Source organism: Panthera tigris, chromosome C1 (assembly GCF_018350195.1).
Source record: "Panthera tigris isolate Pti1 chromosome C1, P.tigris_Pti1_mat1.1, whole genome shotgun sequence".
NCBI classification, from domain to species: domain Eukaryota; kingdom Metazoa; phylum Chordata; class Mammalia; order Carnivora; family Felidae; genus Panthera; species Panthera tigris.
This window is the reverse complement of record NC_056667.1, coordinates 170,913,864-170,938,867: the sequence shown is the minus strand read 5'-3', so window position 1 is coordinate 170,938,867 and position 25,004 is coordinate 170,913,864. Positions and strand designations below refer to the sequence as shown.

The window sequence follows — 25,004 nt, the reverse complement described above, 5'->3', positions numbered from 1 at the left end:
CAGTGACCTTAAGGATAGGTTAGTGGAAATCATTCAAATGAATACACTGAGAACAAACAGTGGGAAAAAAAATCATGTAAACAAATCATGATGATATAGAAGAAAAATATTTTTACTATTAACAATTAATACAATACATACATAAGTAGATACATCATGTTTAAATTGATGAAGGCAAAACATAAGAAAAAAATCTTGAAAGCAGCCAAAGAAAAAGACACATTACCTATAGATGAGCAAAGAAACAAATATGCAAGATTTCTTGTCAGAAACAACGCAACCTCAAAGACAATACTGTAATATCTTTAAGCAGTGGAAGAAAACAAAACCTGTCATTTACACTCAGTGAGAATATGTTTATAACTAAAAGTGAAATAGATTTTTTCCCAATAAATAATAGCTGCTAGAATTTATTTCTGGCGGACCTGGCTTCAAAAAAATGTTCAAAGAAGTTTTCAAGCACAAGGAACAATACCAGAGAGAAACACACATCTACAAAAACAAATGAAGTACCTTGGAATTGGTAAAAATAAAGATAAATGTAAAAGTCAGTTTGCTTACTTTTAATTGCTGTAAGAGGTGGTTTATTATTAAAGACCAAAAATAAAAAAAAGTATCAAGGTATGGGGTATATAACACATGTAAAATATGGGCTGCAATAAGACAAAGGCTAGGAAGGAGAATTGAAAAGTATATGTTGACTAAGATTCGTAGACTATATGTGAACTGATATATTATCTAAAAGCAGACTGTAATAAGATAGTCCAAATCTAGAGAAACTTCTAAAACTTAGAAAAATAGATACAACAGAAATTCAGTAATGGATGTAATAATAAAATATATCCAGTCCAAGTACAGAGGAATAAGAAGCAAAGAGTAATTAAAACAACTAGAAAATAAGCACAGGGTGGGAAATTAAATTCAATCATTGCAACACTTAAATGTAAATTGTCTCAACATCTCAATTAAAAGTAGTGACAATTCAGCTGACTTTATAAAATGCCCTACTATATTCTCCTCATAAGAAATACACTTTATGTATAAAGACATATATAAGTTAAAAGTTACAAGATGAAAAATGTAATACAAAATCAAAAATTAATTTCAATTAAGTAATTCCCCAAAATTAATCAAAAGAAATGTAGAACACCTATGTTAATATCAGAGAAAGTAGACTTCAGCACATGGAATATTGCCAGAGAAAAAAGAGGGACTTTACATGATGACAAGAATGGTAAATCACCAAGAAGATATGATGATGCTGAATGTATAAGCACATAACAGAGCTTTGCAATGAAACTAATATCAAAATGAGTAAAAAGAGAAATAGACAAATGCACCCATGGTGTTGAATTGTCTTTTTTTACTTTCTATATTTCTGGTGGCTTTGACATTGGAAGTCTTGTTAACCCTGAAGAGACTGTGCCCTAAGGGCTAGTCAGTTCCTACAGATGGTAAATTATTTGTCTTTGCGCACACTTTTCATATGCAAACTGATCAGTCAAGAGCCCATATCCCCCAACTGCCTTCTTTATCAGGCTCTTACAGTCAGGACCACTGATAACCCACCTGGGCTAGGTAGCAGCAACCAGCAACAGTTCCTATGTCCTAGAGATCACTGCAATTATTCAAAATAGCTAATTCTTAAACCTGCTTATACTATGTCACCTGTTTTTTTCCCCACAGAAACCACAATTAAGGCCCTTGTCCATATTTTCCCCTTGCTCCCTCGACCTCCTGACCAACCTTGATGTTTCCTTGTGTAGTTCTGTGTGGCCTGGCATACCCTCTCTTGGAAGCTGTGAGGAACAAACTATCTTTTCAATGTCAGTCATCACCTGACCTATTGGTCTCACCATACCTCAATAATAGTAAAACCTACATTTAAAAATGTACTTAAAGACTTCAACACTTGTCCCTCATGAGTTGAGAGTAGGAAACAGAATACCGCTAAGGATATAGAAGAACTGAATGACAAAACATTCTACCCAAGATCAGCAGAACACACTTTCAGGTACAAATGAAACATTCACCAAAACGACCCTACACAAGACATAAAACAAACCTGAACACATTTCAAGAACGGAAATCATACAAAGTATTCTCTGACCAAAATTAAAATGCAAATCAAGAATAGAAAGATATCTGGAAAATCTCCAGATATTTGGAAACTAAACAATATTTTACTAACCAAGCCATGAATAGTCACAAAGAAAATTAGAAAATATTTTAATTAATAAAAATGAAAACATACCACCAATATTTATAGAATGCAACTAAAACAGTGCTTAGAAGGAAAATTATAGGGCGAAATGTTTATCTTACAAAAGAAGAAAGGACTCCAAAGAATTATTTAGAGAAAGAAGAGAGAAACTCAAAACAATCCAAAGAAAGAAAATAATAACAATGAGATCATTGGTAAATGAAATCCTGAACCAAATATATCAATAAAACCAAATGCTTGTTCTTTGAAAAGATTGATACATTTGATAAACCTCTAGCTACACTTGTAGTAGAATTCTCACACAGAGTCATGACGCAATGGCCTTTCTTTCCAGGAAGGAACTTTATTCGTGCCAGCGCGGGCTCAGTTGGGTTCTTACTGAAAAACTGAGCCCCAAACACCACGTGGCCTTTTATATATTTTGTACTTCTTTGTCTCCCATATATGGGTAATGTATAGACATACAGTCTGATTGGGTGGTCTCATGTTACAGGGTCGTGAGGGATGTCACCTACGCACTTAGCCAGGTTGCCTTCTCTTGAGGTTTCTTTCTCACCACATTCTTTAGGGAGGGCACTCAACCACACACTGATGAGAATTGAAGGGGTTCAGAATAGTACCCCTCCTCAGAAGGTGCCACTTGGGCATGTGGATTATTTTGAGCTGAGCTGAAGGCACTTGAGACCCTCCCTTAACTACACAGAAGAATCTAAATTTGGGGGGGGGGGGTCTTTCCAGAATAGGGTTATTTGCAGAGATAAATTTTATCTGAATGACCCAAGTATATGGTAGGGCAAACATCAAATTACCAAACATCTGCTCTTTTATCACCCTGTGAATTGCATTTTTTCCTCTGAAGTCCCAGACACCCACCCCCTTCTCCTTAGTTCAGGATGACACATATACTTCATTGTGCCTATCTTTGGAGTTTCCATGTCTATGTGGATTCCCTATATGTACCAATTTGATTTTCTCCTGTTAATCTGTCTCATGTCAGTTCGATTCTTGGTCCAGCCTGAAGGACCTTTGAGGGGACAGGAATTCTTGCTCCCAAAAAGAATGAAAGATATAAAATAAAATTACCAATATGAGTAATGAAACAAGGTTGTCACTACAGATATACGGGCATTAAATGGATAACAATGGAATATTATAAATGACTTTATTCCACTAAATTTGACAATTTATGTGAATTAAACCTTTGACAGTCACAAACTTTCAAAAGTTGCTCGTAAAAATATATAAGACTTGTTTGAAAATATTCAGAGTAAAAAGTGAAAAAAGATCACATAACGTCTCTGCTCAAACCCTCAATCACTCCCGTTTTATTAACAGTAAAAGTGTTTAAAATTCTGCACAAAGTCTTGTATAAACTGTTTCCTTTCCATCTTCTATGACAATATCTCCTACTTCTTCTATTTATTTCAGTCTGTTCCAAAAATGAGCCTCTTTGTTATTATTTGAATGCACAAAGCATGCTCTTATTTCAGGGACTTTACACCATGTACCTGGCTTGGAACATTCTTCTCCCAATAGTCAGTTTTCTCCATTACCTCTTTCAGCTGGCCTCTGACCAAAGGATGCCTTCCCCAATTATTCTATTTAAACTAGCACTCTTGGGGCACCTGGGTGGCTCAGTCGATTAAGCATCCAACTTCAGTTCAGGTCATAATCTTGTCATTTGCGAGGTCAAGACCCACATCGGGCTCTCTGCTGTCAGTGAAAAGCCCCATTTGGATCCTCTGTCCCCCCCCTTTCTGCCCCTCCTCCACTTATGTGTATGCGTGCTCTCTTTCTCTCTCTCCCAAAAATAAATAAACATTAAAAATAAATAAACTAGCGCTCTTCTCTCAAGTCAACAGTACCTATCCTGTCTTGGCTATCAGATAGTAAAAACATAACTTGAAAATATAGCATGGGATATTTTCAGTAAGTTTCAATCATCAGGACTTTGAGATACATTTGGCCGCTGAGCTGTAAACTAGTCAAATTTACCTAGATGACTCCATGTTTCTCATATGCATGAATCTGACACATAGCAGATGCTATTCTTAGAAAAAGTACTAAAAAGAAAGACTGCGCTCCTCAGGGTATGGCAAGATTTTCCAAGAACTAAACTGTGCCTTTTATAAACTAGAAATTAAATTATACAAAGTATTGTATACCATTATTTTGTCATCTGTAATTAATCTAAATTTCTTCTTTTTTTTTGTTTTGAAGTCCCACTGAAAACCTAGAGACTTGCAAGGATGGGCAAGAAAGGAGAGGTAGATTGAGAACTTTAAAATTCCCAGCAATTTATCACCATGTACTATAATGTAAAACAACTTTACAGGTCTGTTTACTTTTTCTTTCACCACTGTCCTTATGATACAAGTGTCTGGGTAGGGCAGAAATTTTAAATGTCTTTGTGATTAATAGGCAAGGAATATGGCTCAGATCTGTGTGTGCACGCACACACACACACATATATACATATATATATATATACACACACAGATATGTAATATTTATATGTGTATATATATGTGTCTGTATTATATACAACAACCTACATTGCCCCATTTTTTTATCTGGTACAATTCAAGGCATATTCTCTCCATGATGCTTCCAGGGGTCTTCATCGTCCCCCAGGTTGATTAGACCCTGCTGCAATTCTTGATAGCCCATAGGTCTTTTTAAAGTCTGAACATGACACACATCCAATCTCTGTGCCCCAAATTAAACCTGCAACAAAATCCTTCCTTGTTTTGCTTTTCTTTTTCTTTTTTTCTTTTTTCTTTTCCTCACAAGAGTCACATTCTACAGGTTAAATGCCAGGATAAAAGAGCTGTAGGAGAAAAGTAGAAATTAATTTTTAATTCTTTCCTCTCTTCCACTCCAAAGGATCTGTTTCTTCCCTGTTCTATCTTGGATTAACTGTGATTACTCTTTAGCTAGATATGCTACTAGGTTATATGCATTATCTCTGGTGGCACTAAGCCTCATGTCTTATTCCAAAGGATAGGCAGGGTAAAGAGGAAAGAGATTCACAGGAAGGTGAGAGAAAAATTCAAGATTCAAATTTTTCCAAAAGATAATATTTACTATTTTATAAAATAAGTAAGCAGATTACTCAAATCATCTAGAATTCTTTATTGCTACTTATTTTTAGCATCAATTTCTGTCTTACTATTTTCAGTTTCTATACTCAAGAATAGTCATCAGTAATTGCCATTCTTCTCTTCTATAATTGAATTTTTTTAAACTTTGTTAGAATCTAGCAATTTTTCTTTTTTTTTAGATTTTCTTTTCTTTTTCTCAGCTTCTTTCACATAACTAAGGCCTCATATGGATTGATACTAACTTTAATCTTTGCTGCCATTCAATAATCACACTTCTGTTAAGTCCACATAAATCCTATCTACTAGTAATAGATCAACCAACAGCTGTTTGTTTATCTCAAGATTCCCATTTTTTATATTTGATTTTTAATCATCATCTTCTCAAATTTAGTAAGTTCTGTTCAGACACTTTTTAGAGACAATCAGACTACCCCATTAATTAGGTGAATGTACAGCAAATTTAAAAGAATTTGAAATTTTAACTGTTCACATTTGATACAATATAAGAATCCCCATACGCTTTAACACTGTGTAAATTGGGAAATACAAATGCTGGTAAGCTAAATGGTGTCTGAACAAGAATGACTTAAAGATATACTCACTGTATTAGTCAGGGCTCTCCAGAGAAACAGAACCAACAGGACGTGTGTATACATAGAGAGAGATTGATTTTAAAGAATTGGCTCACACAATTGTGGAGGTACAAGTCAAAAATCTTCAGGGTACACTGGCAGTCACGAGACCAGGAGTCTGCAAACTGAATTCCCTTTTGCTTAGGGGAGGTCAGTCTTTGTTCTGCTAAGGCCTTCAACTGATTGGGTGAGGTCCACCCACACTACGGAGAATAATCTGCTTTATTCAAAGTCCATCTGCGTGTATATTAATATCATTCAAAAAACGCTTTCACAGCCATCCAAAATAGTGTTTGGCCAAATATTTGGGCAATATGTCTCAGCCATGTTGGTACATAATACTTAACACCACCTGAAACCCTTTATAACTTAAGTATGAACTATTTAGATTAATTGGTAAATATTACAATCATAGATACCTACACACATTTGTTGTTCAAACAGTGGAAAATATAAGACATACCAATTAGTTCATTTTTACAACCTTAAAATGACAAAGGCCCTCTGTTCACAGTCACAGCTTGCAGACAGCACGATGTTATTTTGCAAATACCATTTACATGAGTCAGACAGCAGGCAATACTGGATGTGCACGTAACAGGTAATGTCACAGGTAAGACATTGCTGCCTTCTCTATCACTTCTCGGAAAATGCCCCAAACATAAACATCTACTATTTGAAAGTTTCTGCACTGGAAGCCTAGGGAACATATGCCATTAGAATCTACACTGTGATGAAGGAGCCAAGATGCCGGAAGCATGGAAGTTTTTTTTTTGCGTGTCTTGCATCCATGAAATACAGCCAGACCAACACTAAACCATCCTACACACCTAGAAAACTGGAGGATTAACACAACAATCTGCACAACCTGAACCACAGAATTCGGCAGGTACACGGCGCAGAGAGGTGAATTTGGGGAGCAAGAAGCCGCGGAAGGTAGGGAACCACTTTGTGGGCAGAGAGAGGATGGAGACTGGGGAAGGGGGGAGAATACGAGAACAGCACCCCTCCCCAAGAGCAGCTGGAGAGAAAGTGGAAAATTGGAAACAGCTGCAGAGACTATACTGAAAAGGGAGAAAGGAGAAAGGAGAGGGTTTAAATTCCATTAAGACTGTAAACAAGGGGAGCACAAAGGCTGCAACTCCGCAGCTCATTACCTGATGGTGCTCTGGTGGGAAGGGCGAATCCCCAGGAACAGAGTGGGGTCCGGGAGGTTCTCAGGCCACATGGGAAAAAGCGGTTCCACTGCTGGAAGGACGTTTGGTAGAGACTGTTGAAGCCACCTGGTCCCAGCAGACCCCAGAAAACGGCCACATTCACTGGTGCTGGAGCAAGGTCGTTAAGGGTGAAGCCTGGTCCCAGATGTGTGTTGTGATTTTCCATAATCTCTGAAACGCTGCTGCTACACTATCTCGTGAATTTTTTCTGGGGCAGGCTGGCACCTGGCCGCAGTCTTGGGGCACTGGCAGCAGCAGGGTCCAGCAAGCGTTCCTGGGTGCAGCCGACATTCGGCCATTGCTCATTCGGCCACTGCTCGGTGAGACCCTCCCACAGAGGGGTGGAACGGGTCAAAGCCGCAGCCCTTCGGAAGTAACGGGTTGGGGAAAACAGCCGCATCTGAGACAAAACTCGGGACAGAGGTACTGCCTGGGGCTGGTCATGGAGAGTGAAAAAGCAGGGAGTGGACAGAAAGCTGAAGACAGAGGACAGGTGCGCAATTGCTGATCCCTGGAAAACAGATTGGGGAGCTGGCTGGCGCCATTTTCACTGTTCCTGCGCATGCGCACCTAGGAGGGCTGCAAGAGTACACCCCAGTAGGCTGTCAGCGCCATCTAGTGGAGAGCAGAGCTGTTACAATGAGCCCCGCCCAACCGGGCCAACTTCACTCTTCAAGAACACAAGTCTCACCCCCTTCTTTTTTTTTCTTTTTCTCTTTTACACTTCTTTTCTTTTTCTTGAATACAGAAAGAGAAAAAATTCATTTTTATTTTCAATTTTTATTGAAAATATTTTCTTTAGTTTTCATTACTATATTCTTACTTTTGTGTAATTTTTTTCAAATTCTATTTTACTTCCATCATGTTATTTTAGTCAACTTCAGTGTATTCACCTTTTCAAATTTTCAAAAAAATTCCTTTTATTTCTTTTTTTTCTCTTTTTCATTTCTTTTCTTTTTCTTGAATGCAGAAAGAGAAAAAAATTATTTTTACTTTCAATTTCCATTAAAAATATTTTTATTTAATTTAACTATATTTTTGCTTTTATGTAAATGTTGTCAAATTCTATTTCACTCCCATTATTTTATATTAGTCTACTACAGTGTATTCACTTTTTCAAATATTCAAATGATTTCCCTTTTTTCCTTTTTTCCTTTTTTCTTTTTCTTATCTTTTTTCGCTTTCATTTCTTTTTTTCTTGAATAGAGAAAAAGAAAAAATCATATTTTTAATTTTTATTAAAAATATTTTTCTTTAATTTTTTTCTACTATAGTATTTACTTTTGTGTATATTTTTTTCAAATTCAATTTTACCCCATCATCTCATTTTAGTCTACTTCATTGTATTCATTTTTTCAAATTCTCATACGATTTCCTTTTTTTTTCTTTCCCCCTTCCCTTTTTTTCCTCTAATTTGTCAAACCACTTTCAACACCCAGACCAAAACATACCTAGGATCTAGCATCATCTATTCCATTTGTTTGTGTGTGTTTAATTTTTAATTTAACATTTTTTTATTTTAATTTTTTTAATTTCAATTTTTCTACCTCATTAATTCCTTTTCTCCCTTCAAAATGACAAAACGAAGGAATTCACCCCAAAAGAAAGAGCACGAAGAAACGACAGCCAGGGATTTAAACAACACAGATACAAGCAAGATGTCTGAACCAGAATTTAAAATCACAATAATAAGAATATTAGCTGGAGTCAAAAATAGATTAGAATCCCTTTCTGCAGAGATAAAAGAAGTAAAAAATAGCCAGAATGAAATAAAAAATGCTATAATTGAGCTGCAATCATGGAGGGATGTAGCGGCAGCAAGGATGGACGAGGCAGAACAGAGAATCAGTGATATAGAGGACAAACTTATAGAGAATAATGAAGCAGAAAAAAGGGGGGAGATCAAGGCAAAAGAGCACAATTTAAGAATTAGAGAAATCAGTGACACATAAAAAGGAACATCAGAATCATAGGGGTCCCAGAAGAGGAAGGGAGAGAAATAGGGGTAGAAGGGTTATGTGAGCAAATCATAGTGGAAAACTTTCCTAACCTGGGGAAAGACACAGACATCAAAATCCAGGAAGCACAGAGGACCCTCGTTAGATTCAACAAAAACCGACCATCAACAAGGCATATCATAGTCAAATTCACAAAATTCTGAGGCAAGGAGAGAATCATGAAAGCAGCAAGGGAAAAAAAAGTCCCTAACCTACAAGGGAAGACAGATCAGGTTTGCAGCAAACCTATCCAGAAAGGAGTGGTAGGATATATTCAGTGTGCTGAATCAGGAAAATATGCAGCCAAGAATTCTTTATCCAGCAAGGCTGTCATTCAAAATAGAAGGAGAGATAGTTTCCCAGACAAAAATTAAAGAATTGTGTGACCTCTAAACCAGCCCTGCAAGAAATTTTAAGGGGAACTCTCTGAGGGGAGAAAAGATGAAAAAAATATATATATATATAATATATATATATATATATAATATATATATATATAAACAAATAAATAAATACCAAAAGCAACAAAGATTAGAAAGGACCAGAGAACACCACCAGAAACTCCAACTCACAAGCATCATAATGGCAATAAATTCATATCTTTCAGTACTCACTCTTAATGTCAATGGACTCAATGGTCCAATCAAAACACATAGGGTCACAGAATGGATAATAAAACAAGATCCATCTATATGCTGTTTACAAGAGACCCACTTTAGACCTAAAAGTACCTTCAGATTGAAAATCAGGGGATGGAGAACCATCTATCATGCTAATGGTCAACAAAAGAAAGCCAGAGTAGCCATACTTATATCAGACAATCTAGACTTTAAAATAAAGACTGTATCAAGAGATACAGAAGGTCATTATATCATAATCAAGGAGTCTATCCACCAAGAAGACCTAACAATTGTAAACATTTATGCACCAAATGTGAAGGCACCCAAATATACAAATCAGTTATTTACAAACACAAAGAAACTCATCAATTGTAATACCATAATAGTAGGAGACTTCAACACCCCACTCACAGCAATTGACAGATAATCTAATCGAAAATCAACAAGGAAACAATGGCTTTGAATGACACATTGGACCAGATGGACTTAACAGATATATTCAGAACATTTCATCCTAAAGCACCAGAATATACATTCTTCTCCAGTGCACATGGAACGTTCTCCAGAATAGACCATATACTGGGACACAAATCAGCCCTAAGTAAGTACAAAAAGATCAAGATCCTATCGTGCATATTTTCAGACCACAACGCTATGAAACTCAAAATCAACCACAAGAAAAAATTTGGAAAGGTAACAAATACTTGGAGACGGAAGAACATCCCACTAAAGAATGAATGGGCTAACCAAGCAGTTAAAGAGGAAATTAAAAAGTATATGGAAGCCAATGAAAATGATAACACCACACCCAAAATCTCTGGGATGCAGCAAAGGCAGTCATAAGAGGAAAGTATATAGCAATCCAGGCCTTCCTAAAGAAGGAAGAAAGATCTCAGATACACAACCTAACCTTATGCCTTAAGGAGCTGGAAAAAGAACAGCAAATAAAACCCAAAACCAGCAGAAGACAGGAAATAATAAAGATTAGAGCAGAAATTAATGCTATCGAAACCAAAAAAACAGTAGAACAGATCAATCAAACCAGATGCTGGTTCTTTGAAAGAATTAACTAAATTGACAAACAAATTGATAAACAAAATTGATAAACAAAAGCAAAACTGAACTACTGGGACCTCATCAAAATAAAAAGCTTCTGCACAGCGAAGGAAACAATCAGCAAAACTAAAAGGCAGCCAACAGAATGGGAGAAGATATTTGCAAACGACATATCAGATAAAGGGTTAGTATCCAAAGTCTATAAAGAACTTACCAAACTCAACACCCAAAAGAAAAATAATCCAGTGAAGAAATGGGCAAAAGACATGAATAGACACTTCTCCAAAGAAGACATCTAGATGGCCAAATGACACATGAAAAAATGCTCAACATCACTCATCATCAGGGAAATACAAATCAAAAGAACAATGAGATACCACCTGATACCTGTCAGAATGGCTAACATTAACAACTCAGGCAACAATAGCATTTGGTGAGGATACAGAGAAAGAGGATCTCTTTTGCATTGTTGGTGGGAATGCAAGCTGGTGCAGCCACTCTGGAAAACAGTATGGAGGTTCCTCAAAAAACTAAAAATAGAACTACCTTACAACTCAGCAAGTGCACTACTAGGCATTTATCCACGAGATACAGGTGTGCTGTTTCGAAGGGACACATGCACCTCCATGTTTATAGCAGCACTATCAACAATAGCTAAAGTATGGAAAGAGCTCAAATGTCCATCGATGGACGATTGGATAAAGAAAATGCGGCATATGTATATACAATGGAATATTACTCAGCAATCAAAAAGAATGAAATCTTGCCATTTGCAACTACGTGGATGGAAATGGAGGGTATTATGTTAAGTGAAATTAGTCAAAGACAAATATCATATAACTTCACTAATCTGAGACTTTAAGAGACAAAACAGATGAACATAAGGGAAGGGAAACAAAAATAATATGAAAACAGGGAGGGGGACAAAACAGAAGAGACTCATAAATATGGAGACCAAGCTGAGGGTTACTGGAGGGGTTGTGGGAGGGGGGATGGGCTAAATGGGTAAGGGGCACTAAGGAATCTACTCCTGAAATCATTGTTGCACTATATGCTAATTTGGATATAAATTTTAAAAAATAAAAAATAAAATTAAAAAAAAAGAATCTACACTATGATGGCTTTTCATGAGCCTTTGCTACCTTATATTTTTTCAGTAACTACCAGGATCCAGGCTAGGTGAGGGTATAAGTAATAAAGTGATTTGAACAACCTCCAGAATAATGGATAGGATGATCTCAGGTAAAACTATGACGTAGAATTTTCAAATAAAAACAGAACACAATTTCATAATACTGCCATTTAGATATGTATTTCTTACACATTGCCACATATACCTCCCAGAAGACTTTTTTTGATCTACACATTTCATTGCTGATGTCAGTGGTTTTCAAACTTCTTTCTCTCAGCATTGTAAGTTCAGTGTGAAAACCACTCAGTCCTGGGCAAACCACAGGGCTTGTCACCCTAATACCAGTGACTGATTCGGACATTGACTCTCAGTATGGAGTGCATTTATAGGGGTGGGGAGGACATAGAACTGTAATACCCATATTTAAGTTTCAGTTTTTGAAAAGAATAAAAAAAGAATTTTAGCACATAAGATTACAAAAACAAAATCCAATACTGTAGTTACCACTATTGTTCAATGAAAGAAATCAGAGTTTAAGGTTTAAATATGGCAAAATAGAAAAATATGATCTCAGAATAAAAGACAATCCTTAAAATTGAGAACACTGTATTTTCTCATTTTATCATAGGTGGCTGAAAATTTCCCCCACTGGAGGGAAGGGGGCATCTGGGTGGCTCTGTTGGTTGAACCTCCCACTTCATCTCAGGTCATGATCTAAAGGCTTATGAGTTGGAGCCCCACGTCAGGCTCTGTGCTGACAGCTCAGAGCCTGGTGCCTGCTTCGGATTCTGTGTCTCCCTCTCTCTCAGCCCCTCCCCTGCTTGTGCTCTCTCTCTCAAAAATAAATATTAAAAATAAAATTAAAAAAATTCCCCCCTCATGTGACTAATAAGCTTTATCTCTCCTCCTTTCTGTCACATGAGCCTGTCCCTTCCCCTTAAGGATACACATCACATCTATTTTTTTTCTTTTCTTTTTGAAAATACAAGTAATTCTTCTTTAATTTGAAAGAATAAGAACAAGGTAAGTGGTCCTTAATACTTGAGGAAGGGAGAGTACATGGCAGTAATGCTTTAGGGTTTCAAAAGAATCTACTCCTTCTGAAAAAAAAATGCACACATGCACACACACAGAAAATATCGTCTATAATTTCAGGGACTTCACAAAGCCTCTGGAACCCAGGGATCCTGGGATCAGAGCTCTTGTTCAAACACAGCTGACAAATGTTTAATTATCTTCCAGTCAAATACAATCAAATGGCTTCCTTGTGCCTCACAACAGCAGTGATGAGAAAATAATTGTACTTCTCTGAGGCCTCCACTGACACACATCCCCAAGATCAGCCACATCAAATACACCAGCTAGGTGAAACTCATAACACCACGGAATAAGAGTGAATGAGGCAACTGGCCTGGATAGATTTTTGTCACCGAGCAGCATGACAACGGAGGGACTTTATAACATTTAAATTTCAAATAAATATTAGTCTCAGGTATACAGAGCCTTTATACATGGGTTAACAGACTCTTGCTTTCTGGGGAAAAGATTCAGGTAGATGTTTGCTATTGAAATCTTCTCAGGTAATTAGTCCCTAAGGTGCCTTCCCTTTCAGCCTCCAGCTGTTCATGCTAATGAGATGTTACTCGGTGTCAGGAATTCCCATCCTCCAGCATTAAGTGGTTAACCAATAATGGGGTGCTTGAGAAAGCCGGGCACATAAAAGGAGGTGATGAACAACTTAAACTTAGTTACCTCTGCTTTTATCCACCAAAATAATAATAATAAGGCAGATTATATCTATAAAATTAGTATTAGTAGTAAGTCCTTCTCTGATAAAGCACGTATTTTAAAAGAGAAGAAAAGATAAAAGGTTAATATTTCAGCCACAACTGGAGAATATTTCAGCCACAACTTTAGATATATCACCTGATTTCTGAAAATATTAAGCCCGCAAAAGTGATTGAATGTTTCTAAAACATCATGCCTTGTCTCTCATATTGACAATACTTACGTGGAAAATTCTAGCTGGCCCACATAAAGGGCTGTAGAAAGTGAGTTATAAGCTTCACATTGTGTGTGCTGTGCTTTCACAACACTGTTGAGCCTGCCCTGGCCTGGCACTGAGTGCATCATAGTTTGAGAAACTGATCATCTGTGCGAAAAGTCTTGAATTTGATATTTAACTTATAATTTAAAGATAATGCATTGTCACAGAGACACATTTAGTAATTTCTAAATAGTCATATTGCAGAGCACATGCTGATCAAAATGCAATAAAAAAGAAAGTGAAGCTGGACTTAAAGACGTATTAAAAAACTAACATCAATGTTTAAAATACTTAGATGAATGAGTAAAACAAAATTAAAAACACAAAATGAAAGTTTGAAAAATAAAGTGAATTAAATCCAACTTCTGGGTATTGTGAAGGCTATGCTTTTATCACTAAACAGGAAAGTGTAAATAAATTCATTAAATTTTAAATAAAGGAAACAGGAACAAAATGAAAGGTTAAGAAACTATAATATTAAAGGAAAACTAACAAATTACAGTATATAGAAGAAATGTCAAAAAAGACATATAGCAATCCTCTAAGCTGGTTATAAAAAGATAATAGAAATTACACTGAAAATTACTCCTTGGACAGCATGCCCAATAGAAAGGATAGAGAGACAAAGACAGAGAGAGAGAAGGAGAGAGAGAGAAACTGAATTTACATAAGGATAGAGAATGGGATAAAACTAAATATACTGAGAAAAATAAAAGATTTACAAGTGGATAAAAGGAGAAAATTTTGTCAATAAATTTAAAAATATAATAAGTTATAAAAAGATTGCTCTACTGGGACACCTGGGTGGCTCTGTGGGTTGAGAGACTGACCTTGGTTCAGGTTATGATCTCACAGTTCATGAGTTTGAGCCCCACATGGGTTTCTGAGCTCACAGTGCAAAGCCTGCTTGGGATTCTCTCTCTCCTTCTCTTTCTGCCGTTCCCCCACTGGTGCTTTCTCTCTCTCTCTCAAAATAAATAAATAAACTTAAAAAAAAAATTGATCTACAGAGTATGAAAGGATATTTGTCATAAAATTAAAAACAAAGATGTATAGTTCAATCTACTATTAATTAAAATGTATTTTGGGGGGTGCCTGGGTGAGTCAGTCGGTTGAGTGTCCGACTTTGACTCAGGTCATGATCTCACAGTTTGTGAGTTTGAGCCCCATATCGGGCTCTCTGCTGACATCTCAGAGCCTGGAGCCTCCTTCAGATTCTGTGTATCTCTTTCTCTCTCTCTCTCTCTCCCTCCCTCTGCTCTCCCCTGCTTTCACTCTTTCTCTCTCAAAAAATAAAAATTAAATAATTAAAAAAATAAAATGCTTTTTTATGTAGACATTGTATATATTTATGTGTGTGTGCAGATACAGATAGAGATGTATAGGCATAATTTTATAGACAGAAGCACAATAAAAAATAATCTTAAATTCCTGACAAGGTTGTAGGTTTTGTATTGTTTTGTTTTGTTTTAAGGTGGTAGGTTTTGATATCATTGGCCATCATATTTAACTTTGTATTTTAAGTGGAAAATGTATTTTAAATTTAATCTTTACCTTTTTAATTTTTAATTCATAAAAAAGCCACATTAACAAAAAATAAATCTGAAAAGTTACAGCTATACTAGGTAAATATAAATTGAGTTACAATTTATATGCTTGGAGACATTATTCTAATTATTATTACCATCATTTTTATTGTTACATGGTTCCTATACTACACATAGAGAAGCATTAGCAAAAACCTTTAAAACAAATTAGAAATCTTTACAATAACACAATTTAATTTAGGAAAAAGTATACAGTAAAAATATAGGCATTCTACTCTTTCTTAAATAAAGGAAACCCCATTTCTGAATAATCAACTGTCATTTTTCTCATTGATAGATCTGGCTAATATCATGATGATGTTTGCTATAGAAACCTGTGGTTCATCACAGTAAATTCCACAAAATACCCCTGTTCAAAACTCTTTCAAATGTAAGAAAAATTACCTGTTGGATTTAAGGCCAAGAAAAGATGTAGATTAGACAGAAAGATTTATGTCTTACAGAGAGGAAGAAAAAAAAAAAGAAAGGAAGGAAAATATTCAGGTGTTAAATGCTGGATAATTGTCTTTTAACTGTCCTTCTATTAAAGAAAAAAAAAAGTAATAAAATTCTGTCTTTGGGAAGCCCAGCATCACCATTCCATTCACTTCTTTGCTGGTTTTATTCTAACGTGGAGGGTTTCAGTCCTCTTTGGATAATAGAATTCAATGGGTAGAGCATAAGAAATATTTAGTTGAATGATATAAGGATTTTACTATTTCAGAAAAAATGAATACTCATTGTCTGACAGCTGATGTAAAAGAATCACTGTTCTCTATTTTTCTTAATGGACTAAGACTAGAAATAATATATTTAATGTAAAAAAAACAAATTGGGATGGGAATTTTCAGTCCTGTCTACAGTCATTGTCTACAATAATCTAGGAATTCCCTCCGTTCTTTTTTTTTATTTTTTTATTGGCTTTGGATAATTTTGGATAGCCAATGATCTTTCCTTAGCTAATGTACCATCTTCAGCTGGCAAATCACTACCAAGGTAATGCACTACAGCTCTGTAGTTTTAGACACTTTCTGCTCCTTCCTAGCCAATAAATTTCTCTGTATTTATGATCCTTTGGTTTGTTTCTATTTCAGAGTCCAGTTTTTTTCTGAAAAGCCATGTTTGTCTTGGTTCTTAGCTTTTCGGTTTTCTAAAGCCTCTGAAAATATTTGTCCTTAAAGATTGTTCAGGACTGAAAATTCCCATCCCAATTTGTTTTTTTAAATTAAATATATTATTTCTGGTCTTAGTCCATTAATAAAAATAGAGAATAGTGATTCTTTTACAACAGCTGTCAAGGATACCTCAAAATATATTTTGAAAATATTTTCAAGCCAATCATTAAAATTTAGGTAGCACTCTGCAGAAAATCTTAAATAAAAGGGTGGTTCATATATAGATTTAGGAGAGCATGGAAGGGGAGGCAAGCTCTATAAATAGGAGGTAAGATTAAAGTAGGGCATAGGATTTGGAGCAGAGGAAAGACATTTTAGATGATTTCAAGGCTAGTTGTTTCTTTCCTTTGGCCTTTCCAGAATTTCTCTGAGGGAGGAGATGTTGGATTTTAATTTCATGTTAAAGCCTCAGCATAATAATAATAAATAATGATAATAATAATAATAATAAGGCCAACTATTATTGCTTAATACTTCCCCTCCATTTTTTTTTCTATGGCTTCTGTTAGATGTATTATACTTAAGATGCCAAAAGGTTCCCACAATAGCCACCAAAATTCTAAATCATCCCTATGCCATTTGCCAAGTCAATTATTGGAATTTAGATTACAGTGAAAAACATTTTGGAGTAGACATTCTATAGGAATAGGAGAGTGGCTGTAACTTAAAAACAAAAAGAATCACTTTCTCTCTCACACACCCATGCACACAAACACATCATGATAGCCAATTTCTACTAATATTTCCTGAAACAACAACTTGGATTCATGATTATTTTTGTCAAGACCAGATGACTAATAACCAAAAAACCTATTGGTTCACAATGTATTAGGATGGAGAAGAAAGACCTTCAATGTTAAGGAGAGTAACATTTCTTTGAATGGGCAAGGCAGATAATTTTCTCATATTTTTTTACGGGATGTTTGTTTATAATTCATTATTATATGTATTTGCTAAATTCATAATTAACGATTACATATTTCATAATATTTTGGCATATGAAACTTATTTATTTGAAAAAATAACTTTTTTTATTATAAAATGCTCACGAGAGAATATATAATTATTAAAGTGATAATAAAAGTAATGGGATGATCAGAAATTCCAAGAGATGTTTCTTGAACATACAATAGAAAGTTGGTATAAATGAAAGAGAAAAATGGCTAATTTAGCAACGGCATAAAAAATTGTCTGCATACTCTCCCAGGAATTAAGAAAGGTAATTTGTGGGGCTCAGTCAGTTAAGCAACTGATTTCGGCTCAGGTCATGATCCCATGGTCGGTTCGAACCTGGTGTTGGGCCCTGTGATGACAGTGAGAACCTGGAGTCTGCTTTGGATTATGTATCTCCCTCTCTCTGTCCCTTCCTAGCTTGTGCTCCCTCCCTCTCTCTCTCTCTGTGTCTCTCTCTCTCTCTCTCAAAAATAAAAACAATTTTTTTTAAAAAAAGAAAAGGTAATTTGTAAAACTATTTAACAAAATTATTAATCAGACGAAATAAAAAATTGTGGAAATTGGTAAGAAATATATGATTCGCAAAAGAATTGTCATATGTAGGCTTGTATACCAACATGCCATCTTTCAAAAATTTAGAGTTTTTCCAATATTTCTTCTCATGCTTACCCTTCATAAATGTTTATGCCTAGCTATGAATAAATATTGATCAGATGTTGTGGTCATTTTTCTTTCTTTCTTTCTTTCTATCTTTCTTTTTTGTGGATACAGTAGAAAGTAACAATGTTAAACATACTATCCACACAGGGCAAAAATATTTGATCCTACCACTAAGAAACCAGAATTATGGTTAAAATATGGCAATTTGTGGGAACACAATATAGGAAATAAATAATATAATATTCCTTTATATATAATCTAATAAATCTATGTGATAGTGCCTTCTCAATCAGTGAAATACACAATAATCACATTATGTTTTCCCTGAACTTGTCCTTTGGGAACAACTCTGTCACCATGATATATTGTATCAATGAGGGTACAGTCAAGATATAAACCACAAAGTAATTCAAAAAGGGAGTGTAACTATAGAGCTTCTATAGGGGTCTAATGAATAGCCTGGAGATACCCAGGAGTACTTAAGGAAGAAACAAACTTGGAAAGGCATTATTCCCAAGGCTAGGATTCAGACCTCATTGGAGAAGTGTGGCTTTAACCACAGTTTAACTGGAAGACAGAAAAGCTCTCTGAGTTTCTCCTGGTAAGAGCTGGTGTGCAGTCATCAAGCAAGCAAGAAATATTTCTCTAGGGTGCAGTTGGGCTAAGGCCAGTGGGCATGAAACTAATTGGAAAATAGAAGACACCTTTTCAGGGTACAGGTGGGCTGATCTAGCATACACTTCTGGGAGCAAGGGGGTCAGGAAATTATGGTGAGAGTGGCAAGGAGAAAACAGCCGTCCAGGCTGAGGTAGGCTGAGGTTGGAGGGCAGGTGTAAGAAAGAAACAGAAGCATCGAGAGATCATGAGCTGGCTGGATAGTGCACAGTTCAGATGTGTGGCATTGGTGTAGGAATGGCTTCACTGAGGTGGTCACTGAGCCGGAGCTGTAAGCTTATTGAGAGGCTAGTTTCTCTGCATATATAGCTGGGCTGTCCCACACCAACACATAATACTGTCAACAGTAAGAGCAGAAAAAAATAAAAAATAGAAGTACATTAGAACCAGAAGGAGATGACCTTTTCTCCAAGCCTGTACTTAACATCATCCTATACTGACAAAAATTAACATCTTGCTCTCTACAAAGGAGAAATCTTAGAGTCCAGATCCATTATTGCAGAACAGGAAAGAAAATAGTGGATTTGGAGTTGAGAGGTAATAAATTGATAGTTGATATACACGTGGTCCTTTTGGGATTCCAAACATCATGCTTCACCTCCTACCTCACTGGGATAAAAGCAAAAAAACCCTGAATATGGTTTTTGGGCCCCTGACTCTAGTCAAGCTGAATGTAAACTTGGCCTTGGGACGTCCACTCATACGAGTAATATTAGTCTTTGGCTCCGGCTAAACTGAGTCGTCTATTTGTCGTTTGTACCTGAAGAACTCCTAGTTGGTACAAAAACAATTTTCTAAACAGAGGGAAAGATGGTACTGAAGAAAGCAAGTCAATTTTAGGTCTAAGATTTTTTTCCTAGTGTTTCACTTAGAGACTTTCATTCCTTACGGGGAATTTCTTCATGAACAATTGAATAGAGTTTCATTATTCAGAATCATACTTAACAGATGTTAAAAAATCCTTTCACAGACTTCTCTGTTATCATATAAAGAGTTGGGAATTCATTATCCCCATCTTCACAAGAAGATAAAATTGAGAAAACCAAAAATTTTGGCCTTTTTTTAGATCCTCCAGAGAATTGAGACCATAGGACAACAGCCCCTCAGAAATCTGGAGAGACAGGCAAGTAAAGATGAGTACAGGCATGAATAACTTACCTGGAGCTGAATTGGCTGGAGCCAGTAACTGGTAGAAACACTTAACTGGTAACTTTGATGAATGTCTGCAGGCTGAATGTGCACCGGCTTGACAGATAGAGACTCCTGGGGTCCAGTCCTAGTGGTGGTCCTAAATTTCTATGGGTTTTATCTTTAGTAACCTTACAAGGTACTCACTGAGAGTTGCAGAAATATCTCCCTAGTATTTAGTACAGGCAGAGGAGAGAAGTTCCCATTTTGAAATATACTTAGAATATAAGTAACCATTTTGAAATATGCCCAGAGCTGTCTCCATAATGAAAGTTTACCATCCAGGGGAGACAATATTATCAGAGCATTATGTGACCTGCGGAAGGGCAGTTAGACAACTCCTTACCCCTCTATCCATTCTGTCTTATGTAAAGAGAGAAAAAAAGGTGGCGGTGGGGGGAAGGTATGAAGTGCTTCTGAGCCACAGCCCAGTGATTCAAGCTAACTAAAAACTGAGGTTTAACTCTTGGATTTTAGAATGTTTCTACTTCCCAAATTCTTAACACCATATCAACAAGGTTCTAGAAAAATAATGGTGGATTATAACTGAGCTGTAAGTCACAGACTCTGTTTAAGAACTTGTTATGGAAATCCACAGCCAAGAAAGAGAAAAAGTGACTGTGAGGACCCTGAAGCCTCTGGCACCCACAACTACAGCAAATATTAAACACAGTCCAGCACTTGGCCAAGTTGACATAAATCCTCACATGAGATGCCTAATTATTTCAGTTTCTATTACCCAACATAGCATGTCCAGTTTTCAACAATGACAACAAAATACAAGACATACTAAAAGACATGCAATAACATGGTCTTAAGAGGCAAAGTAAGCATTAAAACAAGGCTGAGAGACAAATCAAATTTTAGAATACTTAGGTAGGAAATTCAAAATCACCACAATTAATATCTTTAAGGTGCTAATGCAAAATGTAGGCAGCGTGTATGAACAGATGCATAATGTAAGCAGAGAGATGTAAACTCAAAGCAAGTTTGAGAAGGACATGCTAAAAACCAAAGACTAACAGAAGTGAAGGATATGGATATGGACAAAGAGAGTATCAGTGAGCTTGAAACATGTCAATAGAAAATTTCCAACCTAAATGCAAACAGATAAAAGTTTAAGAAGAAGAAAAGAAAGAAAAAATCCAAGAACTATGGGACAATCATTAAAAACCTATGGGTAATATCATACTTAAGGTAAGAACTTATATGTTTTTCCCCTAAGATCAGAAAAAAGGCAAAGATACCCCTCTTATTCAACATTGTACTGGAAGTCCTAGTTAATACAACGTGAAAATATACTGAGATATGAAGAATGGAAACGAAGAAATAAAACTTTTTTTTGTTTGCAGATGACATTATTGCCTATGTAGAAAATCCTAAACTATCAACCAAAACATTTTTTTTAAATGTTTATTTATTTTTGAGACAGAGCATGAGCAGGGGAGGGGCAGAGAGAGATAGGGAGACACAGAACCCAAAGCAGGTTCCAGCCTCTGAGTGGTCAGCACAGAGACTGATGCGGGGCTCAAACTCACAAACTGTGAGATCATGATCTGAGCTGCAGTCAGACACTTAAACGACTGAGCCACCCAGGCCCCCAAAACGTTCCTGATTGTAAGTGATTTTTTAAATTTTTATTTACTTATTTATTTTAATTTCTTTTTTGAGAGAGAGAGAGCAGGAATAAGAGGGGAAGGGAAAGAGAGACGGAGAGGGAGAATCCCAAGCAGGCTCCATGCTCATTGCAGAGCCGGATGGAGGTCTCGATCCCACGATCATGATACCATGACTTGAGCTGAAATCAAAAGTCGGCTCAACCCACTAAGCTACTCAGGTGCCCCTCTAAGTGATTATGCATACAGGGTCACAGTACGCAAGGTTAATACACAAAAGTCAATTGCTTTTCTAAATGCCAGCAATGAATAATTCAAATCTGAAATTAAAAACACCACTGTATCACACTGCTCAGGCTACCATAACAAAATACCACAGACTAAGTAACTTAAACAACAGAATTTTATTTTCTCACAGTGTGGGGAGCTGAAAGTCCAAAATCAAAGTGCTGAGTAGGATTGGTTTCTGGTGAGAAGTCTCTCCGTGGTTTGCACACACTGTTTTCTCATTGTGTGTTCACGATACCTTTTCTTTGAGTGTACACAGTCCCGGTACTTCTTCATCTTTTGATAAGACATTAGTTCTATTGAATTAGGCCCACATCCTTATAACCTCATTTAGCCTTAGTTACCTTCTTAAAGGCCCTGTATCCAAATACAGTCATGCGGGGAGTTAGGACTTCAACCTATGAGTCTGGGTGGGGGGTGGGAGGAGGGAGATACAGTTTAGTCTATAAAACAACTTACATTAGGACAACAAAAAATGAAGTATGTGTAAATAAATGTAGGATTTATAGGTGGAAATTATAAAAACCCAATTGAAATAAATCAAAGATGGTCTAAATAAGTGGAGAAATATTTCACTTTCATGAGTAGAAAGACACAATATTATTAAGATGTCAATTTCCCCACCCCCAAAAAGATGTTAATTTTCCCAATTTGAGCTATAGATTCAACACATTCCAGCAAAATCTTGGCAAACTATTTTGTGAATATTGAGAAACTGATTCTATATTTCTATGGAAAGAATAGCCAACATAATCTTAAAGAAGGAAAGAGCTGGAATACTGACAACATTCAACTGTAAGATTTACTATAAAGCTATAGTAATGAAGATAATGTGGTACTGCTGAAAGAAGAGATAAATAGGTCAGTAGAACAGAATAAAGAACCCGGAAATAAAATAGAAGAACCCAGAAACAACATAAAAACCTACACATGAATGTTTACAATTCACAATTACCAAAAATTGGAAATCACTAATATGCCCTTCAATATGTGAATGAACTATGATATATCTGTGTAAAGGCATACAATGGAGTGTTTAAAAGAATGAGCTATCAAGTCATGGAAATACACTAATAAAACTTAAATGCACATTGTTATGTGAAGAAGCCAATAATGAAAAGCCACATACTGTATGATCCCAACTGTATGACATTCTGGAAAAGCAAAACTGTAGAGAAAGTAAAAAGATCAGTGATTGTTAGCAGTTCAGGGGAGGGAGGAAGGGATCAGTAGATGTATACATCTTATGTATCTTATTAACTCTGTCAAGGAGGATTTCAGCCAACTGAAATTTGCCAAAAATAAAAAGTTCAATTTCATAAGATACAAACAAGGAAGATTTATTATTTTATCTATCAGGGGTTATATGAATAAAGAGTGGCCACTTGAATAAAAATATTTTATAATAATTTATATTTTATTGTGACATTATGTGAAATATAGCCTTTTCACTCTAATTTCTTTTAAAACTACCTCAATCATAAATATATATTTGTCTCTTCCTTGACAAATTTGTACAGTTACAATGTCTATAATGTCCTTTATAGTAATCTCCTTATTTATTTTTGCCTCCAGAGAATGAACAGTGTTTTTGTTGACACACAGTTGTACCTGGTTTTCAGTCATGTTATTTCTGCAGTATATCTCAGTTGGGAGTGCCAGAGATTTATGGCAAAGGCATAACACGATTATTAAATCCATTCTACTTTTCTAAGAGTGTCGTGAGACTGCAGCCAAAAGGAGTAAGGTCTACATTGCTCTTCATATAAACATTTCTTTTTTTAAAGGCTATGACCAATGCTATTATTCCCCTTCATTCACAATATATTTTTATGCCCAGACTCTCAGGATAAAAATTGCTTCAGGTTAATAAATTAGAATTTTGGAAAACATTTCTATATTTCAGGTGAACAAAACCACAGTTAACTTCTATTTTTAAAATTTATAAGTTATAAAGATCAACAGAAAATCACTTAAAATCTACTTGTGTGAGTAATTAGTTTATAGAGCAACTATGATACCCTATCTTTTGAATCCAGAGGGTACCAGAATGCAATATGTATTATATACTAGTTACTATTCCAGACATATGTTCTCTTTTAAAAGACTTGAGCCAATTATTTTAAATTGAGTGCTATTTTAAGAATTATTATAATTTCTTATTAAGGTTTCCTGGGCCAGAACATAGATAGATCCAGTGATAGATAAAGGTGTAATTTAGAACAAATAATGTAATTTCTTACAAAATATGGTCATCAAATCATGAAGCATCATTTAATTTGGATCCCTAATTATAATGGGGGAAATCCCTAAATCACAGGAAGATTCCCTTATTAAAGATTATATTCCTCGCTATTATAATAGCTATAAAATAAAAATTATGTTTCTGACCCATTTTCAGGTTAATACCCTACCACCCCCCACAAGAGGAGAGTCTACCATACCGCCAAAAGAATACAGAAAACATATTGGTTTATGGCCTGTAAGGGAATTTTCCAAACATTTAAACCGTCTTTGTTCATTGGTTGAGAAAATTCTAACTTACAAGGCTTTAGCCATATGTTTCATCATTTTTATGTGCTATTTCCTTTTCTTTTTTTTAAATTTTTTTTAATGTTTATTTATTATTTTGAGAGAAAGACAGCAAAAATAGGGGGAGGGACAGAGAGGGAGACACAGAATCTGAAACAGGCTCCAGGCTCTGAGCTGCCAGCACAGAGCTCGACACAGGGCTCAAACCCACAAACCTTGAGATCATGACCTGAGCCGAAGTCAGACACTTAGCTGACTGAGCCACCCAGGTGCCCCACCTATTTCCTTTTCTATCTGCCTA

At 35.9% G+C, this 25,004-nt stretch overlaps 1 long non-coding RNA gene across 2 annotated transcripts in view; it reads right to left on the bottom strand.

Moving 5' to 3' along the window:
* Nucleotides 1-20,725, bottom strand: part of LOC122241391 — a 105,727-nt gene extending 85,002 nt beyond the window's left edge. For both annotated transcript variants that reach the window (XR_006221502.1, XR_006221503.1), the window contains exon 1: nt 20,238-20,725. This is a non-coding gene — a long non-coding RNA (uncharacterized LOC122241391). The remainder of the gene's footprint in view (nt 1-20,237) is intronic.
* Between the last annotated feature and the right edge of the window lie 4,279 nt (nt 20,726-25,004).